The sequence below is a fragment of the Pteropus alecto genome, unplaced genomic scaffold (assembly GCF_000325575.1).
Source record: "Pteropus alecto unplaced genomic scaffold, ASM32557v1 scaffold182, whole genome shotgun sequence".
Lineage (NCBI taxonomy): Eukaryota > Metazoa > Chordata > Mammalia > Chiroptera > Pteropodidae > Pteropus > Pteropus alecto.
Genome location: NW_006433946.1, coordinates 1,101,672 through 1,114,597, shown reverse-complemented (window position 1 = coordinate 1,114,597; position 12,926 = coordinate 1,101,672). Strand labels below are relative to the sequence as shown.

The 12,926-nt window shown below is 31.8% G+C and overlaps 1 protein-coding gene across 1 annotated transcript in view; it reads left to right on the top strand.

Annotated features, from left to right (window-relative positions):
- Positions 1-12,926, top strand: part of ERBB4 (erb-b2 receptor tyrosine kinase 4) — a 988,299-nt gene that overhangs the window by 736,813 nt on the left and 238,560 nt on the right. The gene's annotated exons all lie outside the window — the stretch shown is intronic.

The following is a 12,926-nucleotide window of genomic DNA, read 5'->3' as shown; positions in this document are numbered from 1 at the left end:
AGATGTTTGTTATCTAATTTGATTCAATTTCTGATTTTATATCATTTTAACTGGTTGGTATATATGCTCTAGGTATCAGAATCACCACAGACTAAAGGAAAATATAGAAAATATTTTTTGCAGGTCAAAGTACACATTGGAATTGAAAAACAAGATATTTCACTCATGTTCATACAAAAACCTATGCATGAATGTTTGTAGTGGCTTTATTCAAAAATCACCATAAAACTGTAAACTACTCAAATATTCTTCACCTGAGGTATATCCATACATATAACACTCCTCAGAAATAGAAAGGAAGAAACTGTTGACACACAAAACATGGATGGGTCTCAAATACACTATACTAAATGAAAGAAGCTATACTTAAAAGAATGCATACTGTAGGGTTGCATTTATATGGCATTATGGAAAAGACAAAATTGTAGGGACAGAAAATTGATTAGTGTTGCCAAAGGCTGGGGAGTGAGAGATGAGATTGACTACAGAAGGACATTAGGATATTTGGAAGTATAATGAAACTGTTCTGTATCTTAATAGTGATGGTTACACAAATGTATGTGCTTTTCAAAAATTGTAGTTCAGTACATTTAAAAGAGTGAATTTTACTGAATATAAATTAAACCTCAAAAAATTTGACTTTTAAAGCTTATATTTAGGAAAATAGTAACTTTACAATGATACATAGAAATATCGGTAGCTTTCTTTGTGAAACAATTGTATCTTTTGGAAGAGAGAAAGTAGTGCTAAATTATTATTAGCAAGATGAGATGTTGGATGAAGTATTGCCTTTTAATGTGAACCATTGTATTAAAATATAGCATATATAGTGTAAAAGTACACAAAACATAACTGTAAAGCTCAGTGAATTTCTCCAAGTGAAAAATTTGTGTAATCATCAGTCAGATCAAGAAGAAACAGAATAGTACCAGAAACAGAACCCCCTGGTACCCCCCCCATTTCAAGTGTAGCCACTGTCCTGAACGCTAGTACCAAAGGTCAGTTTCCCTGTTTTTGCACTTCATACAAATTATATAAATTGAATAATTGTATGTATGCTTTGCATCTGGCTTCTTTTGCTAAATATTGTATTTCTGAGATTCATCGATGTCATTAAATTTAGTCATAATTTTTAGATTTATATGGTGTTTTGCCTTTAAATTTTTAAAAGATAATCAAATAAGTGATATATCTTAATAATGTTTTTTAATGAAGCAAATAGAGACATTAAATTCTAAAAAGAAAGAATGTTGTAGAGTTAAATGACTTATACAATAGTGGTACTTTGGCACTTGGGCTAGACAGTACAGTTGTTTAGAGAAAGGCCAAAATTATGGAAAAAAGTCAACAAGAGAGAAGGGATGAGAGAGAAAGAGAGAGAGAGAGAGAGAGAGAGAGAGAGAGAGAGAGAGAGAGAGAGAGAGATGGGGGGAGACTCCACCCCCTATGCCCAGGCCCAAAGTGAAGTTTTAGAAACCAAGGTTTGTTTTAAATTCTTCCTATATTCATGAAATAACTTTTCCTCCTTGAGATTTTGATCAAGTCACTGTACTATCATTTTGAAGGGTGTTTTTACATTTGTTTAAATATATATATATTTTTTTAATTATCCCAACCAACTAGTGAAAGGCAATATAATAGGGTGGTTAAAAGTGATGTCTTTGGAATCAGATTTTCTAAATTCAAAACCAGGCTCTGCCATTTTTTAGATGTATAACCTTGGGTGAGTTCCTTAAAATGATCTGAGCCTCACTTTTTTTCATGTATAAAATAGGAGTATTAATATAGTTTATAAATTGGCTGTGAAGATTGAATGAGTCCATGGAACAGTGCCTGGCTCAGATAAATCACTCAATATGTTATTTATTGTTTCTCTGTATATCAAGGATTTTCAACATTAGAGACGGGGAAAACACCTCCCAGGTGGAGGAGGGAAGTGCTTTAAAGTCACCCAGGGAGCTTTCATGTGTACCTCTACTCCTTCTGATGGATCCTTTGAAGGAAGGGAGGACATTTCTTTCTTCACCTTAAGATTCAATGCCATAATGAGGGCCACTGATATGATGGCAGCAGGTTGCAGACAGAGACGTATACAGAGAGAGAAAAGGTTAAAACCATACTGATAGATTGTGGTTTTCAATGACATAATTGAGGTCATATAACGTAAAATCATGGTGTATTGTCAACGTATAAAGCATACAAACTTGTAGATACTTTTTATAAGAGTTTATCTGAGCCAAACTGATGACTTGTCAGGAAGCAAGACAAGACCTCAAATGCTATGGAAAATGATGGTTTTGCAGTTTATTTTATATACTTGGAAGGCAGGAAGGAACAAAAGGAAGATTAGATGAAGGTGGGAGAAAGCAAGTACAGGATAGTTAACAAGATTATGTATTCTCTTGAGGGTAGTTAAGCCTCTGAGGGATCTAAAAAAGATTTATTCTAGCCTTTCAAAGCTGAGTTAACCAGGATGCACAAGACCAATCAGCAGGACTTACTTAAGATAAAGATAAACCTTTCATAGGCCTAAGCCATGACTACCCACCATGACTGCCCAGTTAGGAGTTTATGATCAGATCACCCTGTGATGTTACTTTTGATCAAATTCATTACAGATCCCCTTTTCCTTCCACACTATCTTATTATAGATTTAGTATTCTCAACATTTAAATGAAAGCGATTTGTGAATTTTAATCCTGTTACTTGCCTGGGTTCCCAGGCCATACCATACAGCCTCAGGTTAATGTCAAAGTCAATGTACTTAATTCAGATTAGCTTTGTCCTAAATAGGTAACCATGTACATATCAATCCATCAATCTTATAAAAAAATTACCTGTAGACCTTTGTACAGGTGAAAAGCAGGAGTTTGTGAATGTGAAAGCCTGGGTTCAAATATTGGCTCTACCATGTTTTTTATCTGTAAAATGAGATGATAATGGTGGGGTTTTTTGTTTGTTTGTTTTATGGGAATTCTTGAGATTGATGTGAAGGTTAAATTAGATAATGCACAGGAACTATTAACTAGTAGATGTACACTGTTGGTAGTAAAGTCTCTAGTTGAAATATTGGTAAAATAATCTTTTGGAAAAAATCTCATGAGGTTGTTTTCTATTATGTTATATATCAGTATGATGTTAATCCAACAGTTTAGTGACTACAGAATTGACATGTCAAAATTTCTCAAGTTTTAAGCATTTAGATTTTGTATGACACTTCTAAATACAGTGATTTCAAAGATTTGATACTGGATATCTAGTTGTTCCTTTTAGAAATCTGTGGATATCTTTAATACCTGTTTCAAACCCAAATTTAAAGAAATGTGACTCTGTTCTTCAATTGTACTGACTTGTCAGAGGATATTTTTAAAGCAGTTTAGAATTTACATGAAAGATTTAGCTTGGACACTTTGTTGATGACCATGGAGATTTTTGACACAAATTGAATGATGAAAAGTCAAAGTAACAAGTATCTCCTTTTTCAAGTTTTTAATATTGCAGTAAATGTTTACCTCTCTGAAATGGGGTGGGTATACATTTGATTGAAAGCAAAGGACTAATTGAGGAATATTTCAGGTCATTTACCTTTGTTTTTTGTCATTTACCTTTTTTTTAAATTCTATGATAGTTTTTTTTAAGCTTTTGTCTTAATTGATTAAAGATGAATCTTACATATTAGAAGGACAAAAAACATGATAGAAAATAATTGTTTTAAGTTTCAGTTTTAACTGGGAGGTTATCCAAATGCCTGGTTTTCTTTTTAGTCAGAAAATTACATTGAGCATGTCAATGTGACCATTTTGAAATATTTAGAGTTCACACTCCTTACTGCCCCATTATGCTGTATTCTGTTTCTTAAGCCAGCAGGAAAGAAGATTGAAGATTTAAATGAAAACAGATGAAATGTTTCCAATCTTGATAGACTTTTATTTTCTATGCAATGTTATTCTTTCCCAAGCCTGAAATTTGTGAATTGTTTTTCCACACTCCATTTACCTTACAGGCTGCTGCTGGAATTTCTTCCAGGAAGATTGGATAGGATAGGATAGATTTTTTTTTTTTTTTTTTACACCTGTAGTCTTCTAGAATATACTACTTATAATGAAAACAATACTTGATATTTTGGAACTTCTCTATTATTTCCTTATCTGAATTCAATGTCTTAAAAATAGTATTTGCCTTTGATGTTCTTACTTTTTCATCAAGAATCTTATGAACAAATATGTTCAGCAAGTTTTTTAATCCTTTTTTATATGCTATTTATTTTAGTTTGCACATATGCTATTTTCGTATATATCTGATAGAGCAAAGTATTAGATTATATTCAATTTTAATTTCCTTGTCAAATATATATGCAAAGCTTTTTATAATTTTAATCTCTTATTTCATTAGGGTCTAAATTTGTTAATCTCAACAACAAAAAAGTCTCTATTGGCAAAAATTTATTTTTGTTAGGTAATCCAAAATGTAAACTAATATTTGTTTTTGAGTTTGTGACAGAAATTATGGACACACTAGATATAGTTTTAAGCATTTTTATCTGGCTATTTGCTCCAATTCAATTATTCTAGATTCTTCATAAAATGAAACAGGTAATTGAATTCAATTTAACTCTCTAAATCTCATATAGGCGAGTATTTGAAACATTTCATATTCCTGTTGCATTTTAATGCCTTCATCACACTTTTACTTTATGGTACAGTGGTTATTACCTAAGAGGTCACATAACAGTTTATCTTTAGTAGTGTGGCCCACGTGTGATATATGGGAGAGATGATGTGATATTCCTGGCACCACTTTCACAAATGGCACAATCTTTTTTCTTTCTTTGTTTTGCCCCCAAGGAACTAGTTCATAACTTATGTCCAAATCAAATGGTCAGAATCGCCCATGGATGGTTACCTCAGATGAGTGGCAGTTGTGTTATGATTTCTAAGTCCTATAAATAAAATACACAGGCTTTTTATTATCCATCCTCAGCCTACCACATTCTCTATATTAAATTGACTTTTGAATTAGAGTTTGAAGAGGTGAAGGAGAATGAGTTTCTTCTTTTCCAGCTGTTAGTGACCCTCACTTCCCAGAAATCATAAAATACAAAAATTATCGAAGAATTATAAAGCAAGAGCAAAATAGCTCAGTTGTTAATTACTGTTCATACAGTTCAAGTAGTTGCTTTAAACAAAAGTGTTTAAACAAAAGTCACAAAGTTGTATGAGTAGCCTTTAAAATTAAATTAAAATTTTTACACATTGTTACCAAAGCTTTTAGAGACTTTAGAAACATTAATATAATGTTCAGACTCACTGGCTATAAAAATTAGACCAGCAGAAGTCATACTTACAGTTGAAAGTCAAAAAATATTTTTTTAAGAGCATTGACTTTGGGACTGTAATAGAAAATCTAAAGATAGCATTATTGAACTGGGAAGGTGTTGATTATGCTAGTTAAGGGTTAGAGTAAAAATTCAGTGGGTTGAGTGAACCATTATGAATACTTTTTCCTTCTCTCCAATGAGCATCTTTCCATAGTATAGAAATTATAGTGTTTTCCAATTATTAATTTCTGAATTGGAAAAATGTCAGGATTGCTTACAGTCTATTATCTCGAAATATCTTAGGCTTCATTGAAAGTCATTACTAACAATCCAATGTCTTTTATTAAAAATGAAAGTCAAAAAGTGAGAGATACCTCTGAAGCCTTGGCTTTTTTCTTTACACAGATATTTATAGTTTTAAAAGTACTTGGCATGTGCTATCCCAAGATTTGACCTCTAACATTTATTTTAGAGGTATAAGAATATCAATAGTATTTACTCAGGATTTTTAATTAGGATTTTAGTAGATTAGAAATATTAAATTATATTTCATAACATTTCATTGCTAACAAATATCTTTCAACTAAGAGCCATCTAAATTTCAACTGACTAAAAAATATAAATCCTTTGCAAACATTTCTATAGATAGTACATATAGAGATGCTTTGACAAGGTGCAAAGGAAGTGAAAAAATAGCAGATATGGCAAAATGAACAAGATGATTCTTAATAAAGAGAAATTACCTTGTGCTTTCCAAAGGACAAAGAATTAAATAAGTTGAACAAGTTATATATGTATGTAAAAAAAAAAAAATGACATCTTACTTAGCACCCTACTAAAATATGGCATAAAAGTTACCAGTAAATTATTGAGAGTCCTAATGTAATTGCTTCTCAACTAGTCAGCACTCAAATACTACTGATTGAATCCCTTGGAATTAATATACAATAAAACAATGAGAGTTACCACATATAGTATATATATTTGATATTATATCTACTCCTGGTGTTCAATCCTTAAAAGCACGCTTTGTGTGTGAAATGATTTCAATGTTTTATAGAAAAAAGGCAGAATAATTATTAAAAAGGTGAATGTATTAAACTTCTTCAGTTTGAAGATATTAGTGATTTAGCATCAAATCTATCATAGTTTGCCCCTAAAACCTATTTTGAAATTCAAAATATCATAGATGTGATTATATGTTTGATAACTAAAATGGTAAGGATTAACAGAAATGAAAACAACAAACTTTGTGATTAGGTAAAGTGAAAGAATTGCTCAATTGCTGTATAAGTTTTCCATTACTGGGTAATAAATTACCATAAATTTAGCAGCTTAAAAACAAACACTTCTAAGTAAAAGTACAGGTATTGCATGGCTGAGTTCTTTCTGTAGGATCTCACCAGTTTGAAATCAAAGTGCTATCTTGGCTGTATTTTCATTTGGAGCTTGGAGTCCTCTTCCAAGTTCATTCACTTTGTTGGTAGAATCCAGGACCTTGCAGTTGTAGGACTGTGGCTCTCATTTTATTCCTTATTCTTTGCCATGTGCATTTCTTGCCATGAAGCCTGTTTTATCTTGAAAGACAGCAACAGTAAATCAAATTCTTTTCATTCTTTGAATCTCTTAGTTTTTAATTCTCTGACATGTAGAAGAAGATTTAAATTCTCATGCGATTTGATCAAGCTTACGCAATTGTCCTCCTATCTTAAGGTCAATGATTTGGAACTTTAATAACATCTTCAACATTCTTTCACAGCGGCACCTAGGTTAGTGCTTGAACGAATAACTAGGAGATGGCGTGTGTATACATCAGGGCCTGGAATCTTGGAGAACATCTTCAAATTCTGCCTAACACATCTATCATGGTGATTTAAGCATAGCCTCACAGGAAGAGCTCTTAACTATTCTTACACTCGGGAATCCACATGATAGAAATGTAGACTTAGAATCAATCAGACGTATTAGAGCTCAGATCTTTGCCTTGCCACATACTAGCTAAGTGTTTTTCTTTGTAAATTGCTTAATTACCTTGAACCTATGTCCTCATTTCTAAAATAGTAATAGTGATAACTATTGTTATATGCTTATTATGAATATTAACTATGATAATGCAGTACACCTGAATTTATTTTTAAGAATGGTGAAGCAAGCTCCTAGCTAAATCTGAGAAGATTTTGAAAAAAAGCAACTCTGTTCTGGGAGAGAAATAAGAACCAGTATTTAGGCTTTCCCATTTTTCCTTTCTTTTTGGTGCATAGAACAATTTAGTTATCCAGGAGCTAGAATCTTGGGGGCCATCTTTGAATTCTACCTACCACATCCTACTATAATGATTTAAGCATATAATATTTCCAACGATATCGTTTTAATTTTTTCTCTTCCTGCAAGGAAGGAGTTTAATTACTTTCTGTTTCTCATGCAACTTTGCCATATAATGACACTTTAAATATCAGAGAAGTTTGTCTTACTATCTTTAAATAATTTATTTCTTGTTTGCCTCAGAAAGAACCAGAAGTAAGCAATAAGGTATAAGAACTAAAACCAGAATTCCTTTTTCATTTATATGCTATAAGGTAGGTGTTAATATACACACTGGTTTCAGGTGTTCAATACTCCATTTCTTAGCAGTAACTCATAGATATAATTAGGATCAAACTGCCTGAATGTTAACACCAAATTTATGGCTTTTCCATTTATTTATCACATTAGTGAGTCTTCTTCAAGAGTTCTCTATACCTGCTCTGTCCAATATAATAACCACTAGCCACATGTGGTCATTGAGCACTTTAAACGTGGCTAAAACAGGTTGAGATGTGCTGTAATTGTAAAAGGTACACTGAATTTTGGGGATAGAATGTAAAAAAGAGAATGTAAACCATCTCAAACTGTTCCTGTATGGATTACATATTGAAATGGTAATAATTTTGGATATATTAGATTAAGTAAAACTTTATTTTAATGAATTTTATCTTTTTAAAATATATCTACTAGAATATTTTAAATAATACACTTTTTTGCATTATGTATCTGTTGGGTAGCACTGCTCTAGAGTGGTCATCATGATCCTTTGAATACTCTTACCAATGAAAACCTTTTAATCACACACTCATCTATGCAGTTATATAAATAGAATATATGATAGATAATTAAAAGGATGAAGTAAACAGAAATTGTAATACTTTTACTTTTGCCTCCTCACTTTAGAGATTACAGATTTTGGCTTTAGAATGTGATATCTGGACAGAGAGGTAGTAAGTCTTTTTCCTATGAATGACATTTTGGTAACCATTTTACATACTACAAGAATAGTGGAATAAATGATTTTGCATATTCATAGAAGGGTGTTTATCATCTCAATAGGTTACAGATGGGACGATTAGACAGATGCAAGGAAAAACATCTGTTTGCCTGAACTCATTGCATATACCTGTATATTTATATATGCACACAGGTCTTATAAATTTCTACCAGAGAGGACTAAAATATCATAATTTGGGTCTGCATTCAGAATTTCTGGTATTTTCTACTCTTTAAATTAAAAGTTACTCAATGATTTGGAATGGTACTGTGCAGACTCTCTTAAAATGTGTTTTGTAGCCAATATTTTTATTTTTATTTATATATATTCAGAAGTGAGTCTAAAATATTCCCCAATATTATTTAGGCATACATTGTGTTGGACCCTAAGTATCTTTTTTTTTTCCTCATATTTTCTATTTAACTAAAGGAATGTAATTAACTGGGGCCCCCTTCTGTTATGTGGTTACATAAAGTGATGTGTAGATATTAACTCAAATTGCTCTCATCATGCTTTTTTCTTATTACCTCAGCACATTTCCTAACTAATCATTCTTTCATAAACATACAATTATTTTTCCATACTATGTGTGTAGGCAGGAGCTAATTAACAGAGAGCACTTTGATTTACCAACAAAATCCCTTACAGTGATTTCATTCTCTGCTACCATCCACCTTCAAATCCAAAGTGATATAATTTCATTGTAATTTCACAGTAACTCAGTACTAAAGAATGAATAAAGAAAGAGAAATACACCTCTAATAAACTCTGAATGTTTGTAGCCATTGCAGTTTTTATGGCGCTCTGTTCCTCTGCCCAGAGTAAAGCATTCCATATGCCTGAGTCATTTATAGAATAATTATTGTTACTTTTAGTAGAGTACAAACCAAACAACAATAACAAAAACCTCTTTCCATAAAAAAGTTTACTCGTTAAGGCAAAAAAAACCCAAAAAAACACACTTTTTTTTTTTTTTTTTAAAGCACAAAGCATACTCTACTTTTAAAGCTACTTTTTTTCCTTAGACCTCTTGATCCCACATCCTACAGTTAAAATCCCAGAGTGGATAGCTAAATCATTTTATGCACGAAGAAATAAAGGACCAATGGGAAAACTTAAATACCGGTTATTATTTCTTTCTGAGAATAGTGTTGTTTTTTCAAAAATCTCAGATTTAGCTGTGAGCTTGTTTTCACCATTTTTTACTATGTTTCTATCAGGTGTGCTACATGATCACATTTGATTTTCATGATAAACATATAAAAGCAGTTGTCACCACTACCATTTTACAAATATGGACACAGGTTCAGAGTAAGTAAGCGATTTACTTAAAATGGTAAAAAAAAAAAAAAAAAAAGAAGAAGAAAATAGCCAAAAATCATTTAGTTAGTACATGGCAGAGCAAAGATCTGAGTTCAAGTGTGTCTGATTCTGAAGACCACATTGTTTTCTGTCTGCCATGCTGGTTCCCAAGCAGAACAGTTAAGAACTATTCCTATGATGAGGATGTTTGAATATTTTATAGCCTACCTAAACAATTTCACCCATTGTCTTTTTCTTAGTTCTAAATTCCTAACTTTTACCTATTAAGCTTTCCTCTAATGTATAGGATTTTACAGTACTTGTCCTCGCACAGCACATTTTAGTCTAATAATAATCTAGAATTGCTTGGTTGGGATAGAGCACTGCTTTCCATGAACTAAGCATATACTTCTGTATATTGATAACATAATGTAAATATATATTTCTATTTTTTATATTTTAATACATCAGTGACTTATCTAAAATGTATGAATAAACAGGCTTTTTAAAAAATCTTTTCTAAAGTGATAGTTATTCTAGAGAGATTTGGTAAAATTACTGTATTTCCATATGAGAACTACTTCTATCAGACCTGATACTAATTTATGAATGATTTTCCTTTCTAGTTCTTACTGTAAGATTTAGAGATGGGGCAAAGTTGAATGAGAGTAGTAATGAGTTCAGGTGGTAGAGTATGAATTCTGGATTATGTATTACTTGATTCTTTCCTGTTTGATAAGGTGAAAATTTATTTCTGCTAAGAAAAAAAATTTCCCACTGTCGATATGATCAAATATATCATATTTTATTTTTGAAAGGATAAAACAAAACATCCATTCTTCCATATGTGCTACCTAACAATAATCAGCCAGTAAATATTTCTTATATTTACTACATATCAGATATTGTGCTAAGGCACTGAGGAGAGAATAGAAAGTTAACATAATTCTTAATATCATGAAAATTATAGTAGAAAAATCATATTCAATATTATTTTACATAAAGAGCATTGAATTAGTAAGAACATGGGTAAATAGAAAATATTTTCTTTCATTTTTCTTCTCTTAATTTTTTTAAATGATATTGACTATTTAGAACAATAACTATAACATTATAGGGCCCATAATGTATATAGAAATAAAGCATTTAACAAGATTGTAAAAATATTATTTTATAATTAGATGTTTGCATGACTACTATGAGAAAATTATAAATAAATTGGATGGCATGAGGGTGGTAAGGAAAAGAGAAATATAGATGACACTGGGTTTTTGACGAGAGTCACTGAGCAAAAGGTGATGTCATAAACTGAGATGAAGAAAGCTCAGAGGGAAGTGCACCATATTTTACAGAGAAAGCTTTCAAGGGGTTTGCTACAAAGGGAGAAAAACATGGAATCAAGGGAAATTATATTTTTTGTTTGTTTTGCTTAGGTTGGGAAACATTATAACATATTCATAACCTGATAGGAGTAATTTAAAAAAAGAGAAAATTTATATTTCAGGAGATAATGAACAACTGCAGGCACAAATGTTTTTAATCATCAGAAAGGATGAAATTCAATATGTAAGTGGGGAATTTGGCCATGCAAAGGAGTGGGGATTTTGCATCCCTTGTAACTTGAAGTAATTTAGAGTATATAAGTATATAAGTAAATATGCAGGTAGGAAGTGGATTTGATGGTGAGAAAATGGGGCAATTCACAATTTATCTTCTTTTTAAATGACGTATAAAATGAAGACATCATCTCAGACTAGAGCAGGAGAGCCAATATTAGAAATTTGAAAAAAAGAAAAGATTTGATAGTTCACCAAAGAGAGGATGTCATCCTAGAAGTATTGCAGTATTGCTAGACAGTGCTGAGGACCTACTTAAGATTTGTAGTTATAAATCAGAATGATTAAAATGATCCTAGTTAGCATTGTTGTGTTTTATTCAGCTATGCAACGATTGTTGAGATGAAGGCATGGGAACTTGGAAATTTGGCTTTACCTAAGATGGAACTTTTGCTAGGTGAGTACTTAAGAAAGGAGGTAGAGACCAGGGAGTTAAGGATATATAAAAAGAAATGATAATGGCAAAGGGTCATAATGAGTAATGAGGGAAGTTGGCATACAAGGGAGGCTGGAGTACAATGAAAACATGTGAGGGTCAATGGCCTGAAGTAGTTTCCAATAGCATCAAATGTTGAAGTGGAGGTACCCGAGTAGGTGAACTGAAAGAAGGAGAGCTGCTAGTCTGAAAGTAGGGTTCTTGAACGAAAGATTCTGAAGGTGATACAGTTACTAGTAATATATATATTTGGTATAATGAATGGAAGTGGATGGATGAAACTCTTCAATGTGAATAGCAAAGAAGCCAAGAAGTTGAATGGAAATGGAGAAAAGAGGGAAGATTTAATAATATTTAGAATTTAAAAATGATTGCTCTGCTTGGTGATTAACTGGATAGAAGTAATTAAGAGAAAAAAATGTTAATAATTATCCTTGGATTTATGGTTTGCAAAATTGGATAAATGATGGTAACATTAACAGATTGGCTCAGAAGAGGGGTGCTAAATTCATCATGAATTTATTTTTTGAAGTGTTGTATTTGGGGTGATTTTGACAGATCCAACTAATGTTAAATGGGAAATTTAATGTACAGAGAGCCAAGTGTTGATGTCTTCCGGAAAATCTACAGTTGAAGCTAAGGAGTGAGGTAAGGATTAAATACTCAGGGAATATTATAAAGAGAAAGATACTTCAAAGATAGATTAAATTCAAGTCTGGTTTGGAAGATCTTGTAGAGAAAGGTTGGCGATACAGGAGATGCATTAATCATATCAGTATCCTGAAAAAGTTAGAAGAATTAAAAATTAAAAGATTACACTTAGAGATAAAAAGATCCTTCTGTCACTGTTTCATCAGGAGAGAGTAAGTAGAGGATTACAGAAAGATGCAGATAGATGAATATATGAAGGCTGAGGGTGTTTCTGTTTAATGCACTATATTCTCTCCGAAGTTG